This window comes from Thalassophryne amazonica, chromosome 3 (genome assembly GCF_902500255.1).
Source record: "Thalassophryne amazonica chromosome 3, fThaAma1.1, whole genome shotgun sequence".
NCBI lineage: Eukaryota > Metazoa > Chordata > Actinopteri > Batrachoidiformes > Batrachoididae > Thalassophryne > Thalassophryne amazonica.
This window is the reverse complement of record NC_047105.1, coordinates 76,986,315-76,997,783: the sequence shown is the minus strand read 5'-3', so window position 1 is coordinate 76,997,783 and position 11,469 is coordinate 76,986,315.

Below are 11,469 nucleotides of genomic sequence, written 5' to 3'. Positions count from 1 at the left end.
CACGTATACTTATCAATGTAATTGATATATCCCTCTCCTATGCTTAAAGTATACCACAAGTGCACTTATCGATATACTGCCATTGTACTAGTTGTATACTTGAGTTCCTATTTTAGTTTATTATTATATACTATACTATATATATTATATAGTTTATTATTATCATATACTTAAAGTATACTGTTATACACATTGGTTATTTTACTTTTTATACTTTAATTTTGCTTGGCATATTACTTGGAGCTTACTATTTATATACTGAAAATATACTCCTTAAAGTATTCTTAAAGTTTACTCATACTGTATGTACACAAGACAAGAGTGTGATGCATTTAAAAAAAATCACAAGACAGAATGTTGAAAACAAGTTTGATATATTTTCAAACATTTTAAAAGCAAAGACCTATGAAATCAAGTCTTTCTTTGTGGAGAAAATTAAAGGAAAAAGTTTATGTAAAATGTAAACATAATGGTCTCTCCAAGATCAAGTCCTTATTTGTAAAAATGTAAACATAGCGTCTTCAACTGAGAACTAAATCCTTCCTTGTCAAAAAAGGTAAAAGAAAAGTGCGAACCTTTGGAATCAAAAATAAATAACTACATAGAAAAAAAATCTGTATTTTTATGACTTCTTTTCAGTTACTTGAGTCGGCTTGACTTAGTATATCTTGCTCCAAGTACATAATAAGTGTTAGTACTTTGTGGCAGAAAGACATAAAAAGTATACTAAAGTATAAGCATAAGTTTTAGTATTAAAGTATAAGTGTAAGTCTTAGTATTAATGTACTTAGACTTTTGTTTATACTTTTCAGTATAAGCCAAGTATACTTCACTATACCATTCTTAAGTATATAAAATATAGTTTATAAAAAGTCACCTTCAAGTATACTTCCTCAATTTTAGTAAAAAATAAATACACTCATAGTACACTTGAATAAACTTCTTTTTGCTAAGAGTCAGCCTAAAATTAGGCTAATTTCCTAAAAGGATAAACACAGCATCATCTCGTTTGTTGTCATACTCTTGAAAGATAAATTTATGAATTACATTGTTTATGGTAATTGACTCTTCTTGTGGGCATTTCCAGCGTGCTGTATTTCACCAGATCTCACAAACAAAGGTGAACAGACCAGAGGCTTAATCAACAACAGTGTTTTAATATTCAGTTCAGTTTATTTATATGTAGGCTGAACTCTGTGTTGTGCTGTTATGACTCCGCCCATTCGTTCCCCTCGGGACGCGAACTCACGATCTCCGGAATGAGAGTCGGACTCTCTAACCAGAAGGCCAAAACCCAAGGCTCTGGCCTTGTGACCAGAGAATTCTTTTGAGCTGTTGGGAGTGAGGTTTACTAACTACATCTGCACAGCGACACCTGCTGGCCTCCGTTACACTCACCCCCCTAAAGTCACTCCCACCCGGGTCATGGCACCATTATAGCGGCTGCACTCTGCATTGTGTTGTTATGACTCTGCCCATTCGCTCCCCTCAGGACACGAACTCATGATCTCTGGCATGGGAGTCGGACTCTCTAACCAGAAAGCCAAAACCCACAGCTCTGGCCTTGTGACCAGAGAATTCTTTTGAGCTGTTGGGAGTGAGGTTTACTAACTACATCTGTACAGCAACACCTGCTGGCCTCCATTACATATACAGTGTCAAATCCCAACATAAGTCGCACCAAGGTGCATCACAAGAAGGAGGTCGAATCATACCCAACTTCTGTGCAAGCACAGTGGCAACAGTGGTGACGAAGAACTCTATGTGTTTTTTGATAACAGGCGAAAGCCTCAAGCAGACCAAACTCATTGGGGTGACCATCTGCTTCAGCCATAATAAAAAAGTGAGTTTGTCCTTTAAGCAGCGTTGTTATGGTTTTCCGTGGCAGCATTTTTACCTCACAGCAAGAAGATCTGCAGTTCAAAGCCCGCCCATGTTCAAATCTCCTCAAATTCAGAGTTTTGACACAAAGGGCAGCTGATACAAAAGTTGTGCCAAACCAGCTGAGGAGCAGCTGAGATTAATGGGATTCACTCAAGGACACATAGCAAAGTCTTGAGTATTAACATGTCCATCAGATTTTCCAAACTGCAGCGTTGACACCCCATAGCGAGTCTTCTTGACAAATGCGATCTTTTAGGCACTGGTAGTAATGGGTGTCCAGCACAGAGGCAAATACACTGTTTTAAAAAAAAACTTTAAGAAAGCTAAAAAGACAACAGCTCTTCAAAAGAAGTCAAGGCTACTTGCAGAAAAGGCCCCACCACCTGTATTCACTAATATATGTTGTTGGTAGCCATATTGTTAAGGACTCATCCTTGCTATGTCTCTTCTTTTGTGAAATGTCATGTGTTTAAAAAGGGAAAATTCACCAAATTTTCATTAAACAAGGCTGATTTATAACATTTTTAATTAAATTATATGTACATTTTCAGTTAGTGGCAAAGTTGAAATTTTATAAAATGTCATAAAACAATATACTGTCTTCTCATAAGTGTTACAGTGTGGACCACAGAGATGGAAAAGACTAGAGTAGACAATGTCATTAGTTCAACCAGCTGGTAACAGTGCTCAGACTATCATTTTGTTAAAGCAATCAAATGAAGTTCCGCAAATAAAGCAAATTTGTTTACAGCTTACACCATAAAGCTTTGGGGAGGGGGCCGCTGGTCATTCAGTTTACTGAATCATTACTGAATGCTTCCAATTCAGAGCCAAAATCATAATAATACACCTTACCTGGGTGATAGCAGAGGCAACTGAAAGTTTGAAGCACTCGTAACAATATTCCATTTCAGTGCCCAAGAATACAGTTACCAAAATCACCTACCTAATGCAGAGTCATTTAAAGAAAAGGCTTGTGGAATAATTTACAATAACCAATTTTCTCAAAGGTAATTCCTTGTACAAGATGGAGGATAAATGTATCACAGAAACAAGGTTGATGTCCACTTTATTCTTCTTTTTTCATCTGGTGTGGAGGATCCATCAATTTCTGTTCAATCCACTAGACGGCGGATGCAGCCTGTGAGCTGTTGCCAGCAGCCGCCATCTTGCTTTGCGTTATTCTGCGTCGTCAGACGTTAGAAAAAATAGAAATTGATGATGCGCTGACTTAAATTTGGGTTAAAGCGATCTGAAAATACTGTTTTGTGCGGCGACAAGCTGACAAAGGAGTATCAGGAGTAAATAAAGGTTAAATAAATAAATAATGGGGTGAGCTTTTGTAAGTGTGTATTATATGCAATATAAATGATGTGGGGAAATGAATAAAATGGCTGAAAAAAGGTTAGAAAATGTTTTTTGTGTCGATGTGTATTCTGTAAAGTAGTGAATTCAGTTTTACTGCCTGAATACTTTGTCGTGATAAATATCGCACCATTCGCTTTAGCAATTCAATTAGAAGTCTCACTTTCATAAGTCTCAATTTATCCCTTTTTAATTAGCTTCAGGTTTTTTCTTCACATCAGCTTTTCCATCCTGATATATTCTGTAACAGAAAATTCATAGAATGGAAATGCTTTTTCTCTCAGTTTGGTAGGTCACATGACAGTCGCTTTGACATTGTATATTCTACTAATATAAGAACATACACAAATTAGATTAATTTCTTATAATTTCTCTATGATATACTGAATATTTCCGTGTATTATTTTCAGATTTCTTTCAAAGTAAAAGCAGGAGCCACAGGTGGGTTAAGAGCAGTCTTTAATATTAATATCTTTAATATGATGTGAGCACACAAAGCTCTTACTTTTACTTTTTGTTTTGACAAATAGTGGCTGTACGAATGTGGGACTGAGTTTGAATACATGTACACAGCCTTTTCTCATGAAGCTCAAAATTGAGTTCAGATGCATCCTGTTTCCACTGATCATCCTTGAGATGTTTCTACATCTTATTTGGAGTCCACCTGGGGTAAATTCAGTTGATTGGACATGATTTGGAAAGACACACGCCTGTCTACATATAAAGTCCCACAGTTAACAGTGAATGTCAGAGCACACCAAACATGAAGTCAAAGGAATTGTCTGTAGACCTATGAGACAGGATTGCACAACTCTGGGGAAGGGTACAGAAATATTTCTATCCATCACACCATGATGGATAGAGCAAAGTAATTAGTTATGGATTTAAATATTTTATCTGGTGGGGAAATCATGTAATCTGTCAGTCGCCTGTGGATTTGGGGCTCTAATGAACAGATGATGCCATATTTCCACTGGCAGCTGCATTCAGCAGAAGGATTTTCCCAGTTTTAAGACACATATGCGACCTGGGGATGCTGGATTTGAGCGGGATTTGCCAAGGTCTGACCGCAAATGTGGATAGAATCCAGCTGAGTGCACTCTGACTTCCAGATTTTAAAAAGCATGCAACCACGTTGTCTTTTTCTTCAGTTGACTCAGACCTTGTCTAAATGAACGACCGCACTGCATCGAAAACTGCCATCGCTCCAAAATTGTGCAGAATTCACACCCCATGCCAGAGCTTTGGCCAAACAAAAGCCCAGTCTGAAGCATTAGACAGCCACAGGATATAAATGCATGTGTATTAACTAAGAGAAGAATCACTAGAGGTTGCAAAGAACAGCTAACTCAGACGAAAAAAATTACTGGAGATCATGATGATAATGTAACACAAGGTTTGAATCACCAGAGGTCAATGAAGCCACATGAAATCATACAACCCCAATTCCAATGACGGGACATTGTGTGAAATGCAAATAAAAGCAGAATACAATGATTTGCAAATCCTCTTCAACCTATATTCAATTGAATACAACACAAAGACAAGATATTTAATGTTCAAACTGATAGATTTTTTGTTTTTGTGCAAATATTTGCTCATTTTGAAATGGATCCCTGCAACACGTTTCAAAAAAGCTGTGACAGTGGTATGTTTACCACTGTGTTACATCACCTTTCCTTCTAACAACACTCAATAAGTGTTTGGGAACTGAGGACACTAATTGTTGAAGCTTTGTAGGTGGAATTCTTTCCCATTCTTGCTTGATGTACGACTTCAGTTGTTCAACAGTCCGGGGCCTCCGTTGTCGTATTTTGCACTTCGTAATGTGCCACACATTTTCAATGGGCGACAGGTCTGGACTGCAGGCAGGCCAGTCTAGTACCCGCACTCTTTTACTATGAAGCCACACTGTTCTAACACGTGCAGACTGTGGCTCCTCATTGTCTTGAGGAAATAAGCAGGGACATCCCTGAAAAAGATGCTGCTTGGATGGCAGCATGTGTTGCTCCAAAACCTGGATGTACCTTTCAGCATTGATGGTGCCATCACAGATGTGTAAGTTGTCCATGCCATGGGCACTAACACACCCCCATACCATCACAGATTCTGGCTTTTGAACTTTGTGCTGGTAACAATCTGGATGGTCGTTTTCCTCTTTTCTCCGGAAGACACGACGTCCATGATTTCCAAAAACAATTTGACATGTGGACTCATCAGACCACAGCACACTTTTCCACTTTGCGTCTGTCCATTTCAAATGAGCTCGGGCCCAGAGAAGGCGGTGGCATGTCTGGATGTTGTTGATGTATGGCTTTCACTTTGCATGGTAGAGTTTTAACTTGCACTTGTAGATGTAGCGATGAATTGTGTTAACTGACAATGGTTTTCTGAAGTGTTCCTGAGCCCACGTGGTAAGATCCTTTACACAATGATGTCAGTTTTTAATGTAGTGCCGCCTGAGGGATCAAAGGTCACGGGCATTCAATGTTGGTTTCGGCCTTGCCGCTTACGTGTATAAAGTTCTCCAGATGCTCTGAATCTTCTGATTATATTATGGACTGTAGATGATGGAATCCCTAAATTCCTTGCAATTGAATGTTGAGAAACATTGTTCTTAAACTGTTGGACTATTTTTCACGCAGTTATTCACAAAGTGGTGATCCTCACCCATCTTTGCTTGTGAATGGCTGAGCCTTTTGGGGATGCTCCTTTTATACCCAATCATGACACTCACCTGTTTCCAATTAACCTGTTCACCAGTGGAATGTTCCAAATAGGTGTTCTTTGAGCATTCATCAACTTTCCCAGTATTTTGTTGCCCCTGTCCCAGCTTTTTTGAAATGTGTTGCAGGCATCCATATCAAAATGAGCAAATATTTGCACAAAAACAAAAATGTCTATCAGTTTGAACATTAAATATCTTGTCTTTGTGGTGTATTCAATTGAATATAGGTTGAAGAGGATTTGCAAATCATTGTATTCTGCTTTTATTTGCATTTCACACAATGTCCCGTCATTGGAATTGGGGTTGTATATGCACGAGATAACATTAGAAATAGAGTAACCCACGGGCCAGAAGAAAACGCAAGAAACATGAATCACCACAGCAACTACTTCAACACTGAAGATTCATGATAGCATCTCACACACCCTAGTAGTATCAGGTATCTTGCACTATGGATGTGATAAACGCAGCTGCAAACATGCATATGTCAGCAGCAGTATAAGGACCATCTAATATTCTTATGCCATAACTTCTCCACAACAACTACGAAATGAAACACACACTTGAAACCTCTTAAGGACTTTGCAGACATGATCAAATGTCTTTTAAAAGTATGAAGTAATGGATCGCTCAGGGTGAGGAGGAGCTCCTTAGAGGGAAGAAAGTATCTGTAGCAAACAAGAGTGCTCAGACTTCCTACTGCACACTAATACACCACTATCATTAGTAGTACTAACTGCAGCATTGCAACAGAAAAATGTTTTCTTTTTAAGTATTTAAAGAGATTTCCACAGCACTTTACAGTAATGTCTGACTTACACACTCACGCACTATGGTCTGCACATTAGAGGAACAGTTTGTGGATGAAAAACAATTTTACATTCAAACAACAATAGCCAAGGCTTGAACCTCAACTTGCTTTTCCTTCTGAGTCATGCCCTGCCCAGATGTGCCTGAAATGTGAAACAGTAAATCCAACAAGTTTCACCTGGAGATGTTCTTGTTTTTGTCTATAACCTACAAGGGAGAAGAAAACCCTGTGCTATGGCCGGCCAGTGCACTGCATGTTTGTGTTCCAGCTGACCACCTCAGGAAGTGATGTTGATGATGAGCTCCTCCCCTACACTCAAAGAGCTGCTCATCACTGAAACCACCTCTTGTGGTAACTAGTTGGAACACAAACTGACAGATTGTTGGCCCATCACAGCACACATCTGCCCATCCCTGATTTAGGCAAAATAGAACAGGCACATACATAATTACACAAGCACTCAATCACACACACGTATAGCAATGAATGGGTGTGTTTAAATCACAATATTTTGTAATTATAGTCAACTGTCACACTCGAAAACCCTAAAGGCATAAAAGCTGGATGAACAACATTTTTTCCACTCAACATGCAGAATGTGTGTAAAAAATATGGCACATAACAGTCTTGTTTCTCTGCAGCCCTATTTGTAATTTTATGACACAAACACATCAGAGAATCAGAATCAAATTTATTGCCAAGTGAGTTCGCACATACAAGGAATTTAATCTGGTGTTATTGGTGCATAAACAATAAAAAAAGAAAAGAAAAACACTTCTATAAGAAGTTGTTGTTATCCATTTGGCTGCTCCCGTATTGTTCGGGGTCGCCACCGTGGATACAACCAGATCTGCATCGGTATTTGGCACAGGTTTTACGCCGATGCCCTTCCTGACGCAACTCCAGTTTCACCCGAAGAAACACACACAGCCGCTGGTGTTCCGAAGAGGTCTCCCTGCCAAGTACTAACCAGATCCTGCACTGCTTAGCTTGTGAGATCTGACGGGATCAGGCTTACACAGAGCAGACCAGCTGCCAGACTCTGCTAGTAAAAAGAGTAAAAAAAACCCGATGTTCACTGTTGAATAAATAAAGCGTAATGGAATAGGACAGTGCATAAACAGGTGATTGGAGTACAGATGTACAGTACCTTTTAGTGTATGGATGATCTGCACTTTATGGGAATGGGGGAGGGAGGCAGGGTAAGTGGTGGTCTCTGGCATTGTTTATGAGTCCAGCAGCAGATGGAAAGAAGCTGCTTTTGTGTCTTGAGGTTTTAGTCCTGATGGACCTCACCTCCTACCAGATGGAAGGGTAACAAAAAGTTTGTGTCCTGGGAGAGAGGGATCGGCCTCAATCTTCCTTCCTCAGCGCCCTGGAGGTGTACAGGTCCTGTAGGGATGATAGACTGCAGTCAATCACCTTCTCTGCTGTGTGGATGATATGCTGCAGTCTGCTCCTGTCCTTAGCAGTGGCAGCAGCGTACAAGACAGTGATGGAAGAGGAGACAATGGACTCAATGATGGCAGTGTAGAAGTTCATCACTGATTTTAGCAGGTTGAACTTCTTCAGCTGCCGCAGAAAGTACATCCTCTGATGTGCTCTCTCGATGAGAGAGCTGACGTTAAATGGACTGCATTTATATAGCACTTTTCCATCTGCATCAGACGCTCAAAGCGCTTTAGACACTAATGCCTCACATTCACCCCAATGTGAGGATGCTGCCATACATGGTACTCACTACACACCGGGAGCCACTAGGCAATTAAGGCTCTTGCCCAAGGGTGCTTAGTGATTTTCCAGTCAGGCTGGGATTTGAACCTGGGATCCTCTGGTCTCAAGCCCAACACTTAACCACTAGACCATCACCTCCCCTTTCTGGGGAGTCACACGGGGTGATGGGGGCAGCCAGGAGTGGGTTCTTTCTGAAGTCAATAACCATCTCCACTGTCTTGAGGTGTTCAGCTCCAGATTGTTCTGTCTGCACCAGGACACCAAGTGATTGATCTCCCATCTGTAGGCAGACTCGTCCCCATAGGAGATCAGTCCAATGAGGGTCCATTTTTATTAAAATATTGCCGTTATTCTTATGATATGTTATGATATGTGCTTCCATCTGTCTTTAATCAGTAAACATTATGTTAAGATTCAACCAGAGATAAGGATTAGGACCCAAAAATGCAGAGAGCTACAATGGAAAAATAATAATAATAATAATAATAATAATTGTGTGAACATAACTGGAATTGGAAATGTACAATTCTGGGAGGACACTGGAGCTCGGAGACACTTACTTAACCCAAATGGTGGATGAAGCGAGTTTCTGAGCCAGATGGTGAAGGATGAATGAACCAGAACAGGAACCAGGCGGCCGCCACACACATTTTTTAACACATTTAATGTTTGACATAAAATGCCATTAATACAGAGCAATGTTGGCTGCATGCTGTCAAAATGAAGCCCCCAGAACACTGTAATACATACAGATTTAGCAATTATTTTCAAATAAGAATTTAAGTTTATCGTTATAGTTATGGTTATAATGACCATGCGCGAGCACTTAAGAGCTTTTTCCTGGTGTCAGTGTGCTGCTCAGTGGCTGTAGGATTGTAGTTAGGAACACTGTAACACACAGACTTGTAAGGTGAATGAGCCAAAGAAATGTGAGACGTTATGATAATGGCACACATGGTAAGTGCTTTTACTAGTGATGGAGAAACAGAAGCGTTTTAAACTACTGAATCAATATGAAGTAATTGTGTTGAAATGGTTCAGTGTTTTGAAACTTTTGATACAATTAAATATGGCGACATCTGCTGTCCAATATTCAACATAGCACTAACATGGAACTATAAAGGGAAAGGTGTCATGAAACAGTAAGGCACTGCTATGTATGTTAAATAATAAGGTTCTGTGAGTGTGTGTGTTCGTGTGTGTGTATATATATATATATATATATATATATATATATATATATACACACACACATGCACACACACACAAGCGTGTTGCCTATGGGCTCTAGATTTGGTAGTGTTTGTACCATAGGTAGCTGGTGATTCCAGAATGTTTTTAGAACCTTAGACCTCAACAGTTTTGATAAGAGGAACTCATCCCTTTTATTTCCTGTTAATTATGTAATTTTTCATGTTAATTTATTGTTAGACAATAAGCATGCCATATGGAAAACGTCAGCTATCCACAGTTTCCCTGTGATCAAAGTTGCACGCACGCGCTTTTAAATTGACAAAAAAAAAAAAAAAGACGGTGGCAGAAGACATTAAAACTACTACACATTTCACTCATGGTACCATTATGAGACTTCAATCGTTCATGGTAACAGCAATATAACCCTTAAATAAACTGACTAAACCAATTGAGATACAAAATCATAATAAATCAATAACACTAACAACACTGTTAAACTACCATGAACCACAATAACAACATTTAAAATCTCAAAACCCGAACTCCCATGGTGCATTGCAGCACAATGTCCATTGTTTACAGTTAGCTACAATTGGTAATTTCTCCAAAAATATTTGTCCTTTCAACTTTCTGTTTTCACAGTGTTCATCCTTGACCCAAAATTCGTAAGTATACCAAATGGTAAATGTCAGCTCTCCCTGGTTTTTGCGTGATTGAAGCCGTACACACATGCACACAGAAGCCATATTTTATATATATATATATATATATATATGCATTCAATAACCAAATCTTATAAACCACCACCCCTCTAGCTTCACTGCTGTTTTGTACTTTTGTTTTTTTCCAGACCTCTGCAGTGGAAACTCCTACAGACTCATTTCCACTGCTGTTGACTTACTTCCTGTCCCACTATATGCTGTCAGGCATTAGTAGTGGTGAAATTTAAGTAACGGATTTGTAATTTAGTGGGCTTCATGTACTGTAGCATTGCATACAAACACAGTGCTACAACAAATCAAATCAAATCAATTTTATTTATATAGCGTCAAATCACAACAAACAGTTGCCCCAAGGCGCTTTATATTGTAAGGCAAAAGCCATACAATAATTACAGAAAAACCCCAACGGTCAAAACGACCCCCTATGAGCAAGCACTTGGTGACAGTTGGAAGGAAAAACTCCCTTTTAACAGGAAGAAACCTCCAGCAGAACCAGGCTCAGGGAGGGGCAGTCTTCTGCTGGGACTGGTTGGGGCTGAGGGGAGAGAATCAGGAAAAAGACATGCTGTGCATCATGGGAACCCCCCAGCAGTCTAAGTCTATAGCAGCATAAGTAAGGGATGGTTCAGGGTCACCTGATCCAACCCTAACTATAAGCTTTAGCAAAAAGGAAAGTTTTAAGCTTAATCTTAAAAGTTTTATCTGAATTTAAAAGCAGGAAATTAGAGGTCATCCATGTCTTTATGTCTGAAAGACATTCCTGCAGTTTAACTAATTGGTGTGTGTCCTCTGGCTTCATGGATAGATAAAGAACAGAACCCAATACAATGAAAAAAACACCACTGTTATATACTTGGAAATACTCTTTGTAACAAGTAGCATGAAAATTCAGTAAGGTATATCTTATATATTATATTCCAATTCTAAGGTGGAACTATGCCAGTATACAAAGGTATATCTGAATACAGTGAGGAAAATAAGTATTTGAACACCCTGCGATTTTGCAAGTTCTCCCACTTAGAAATCATGGA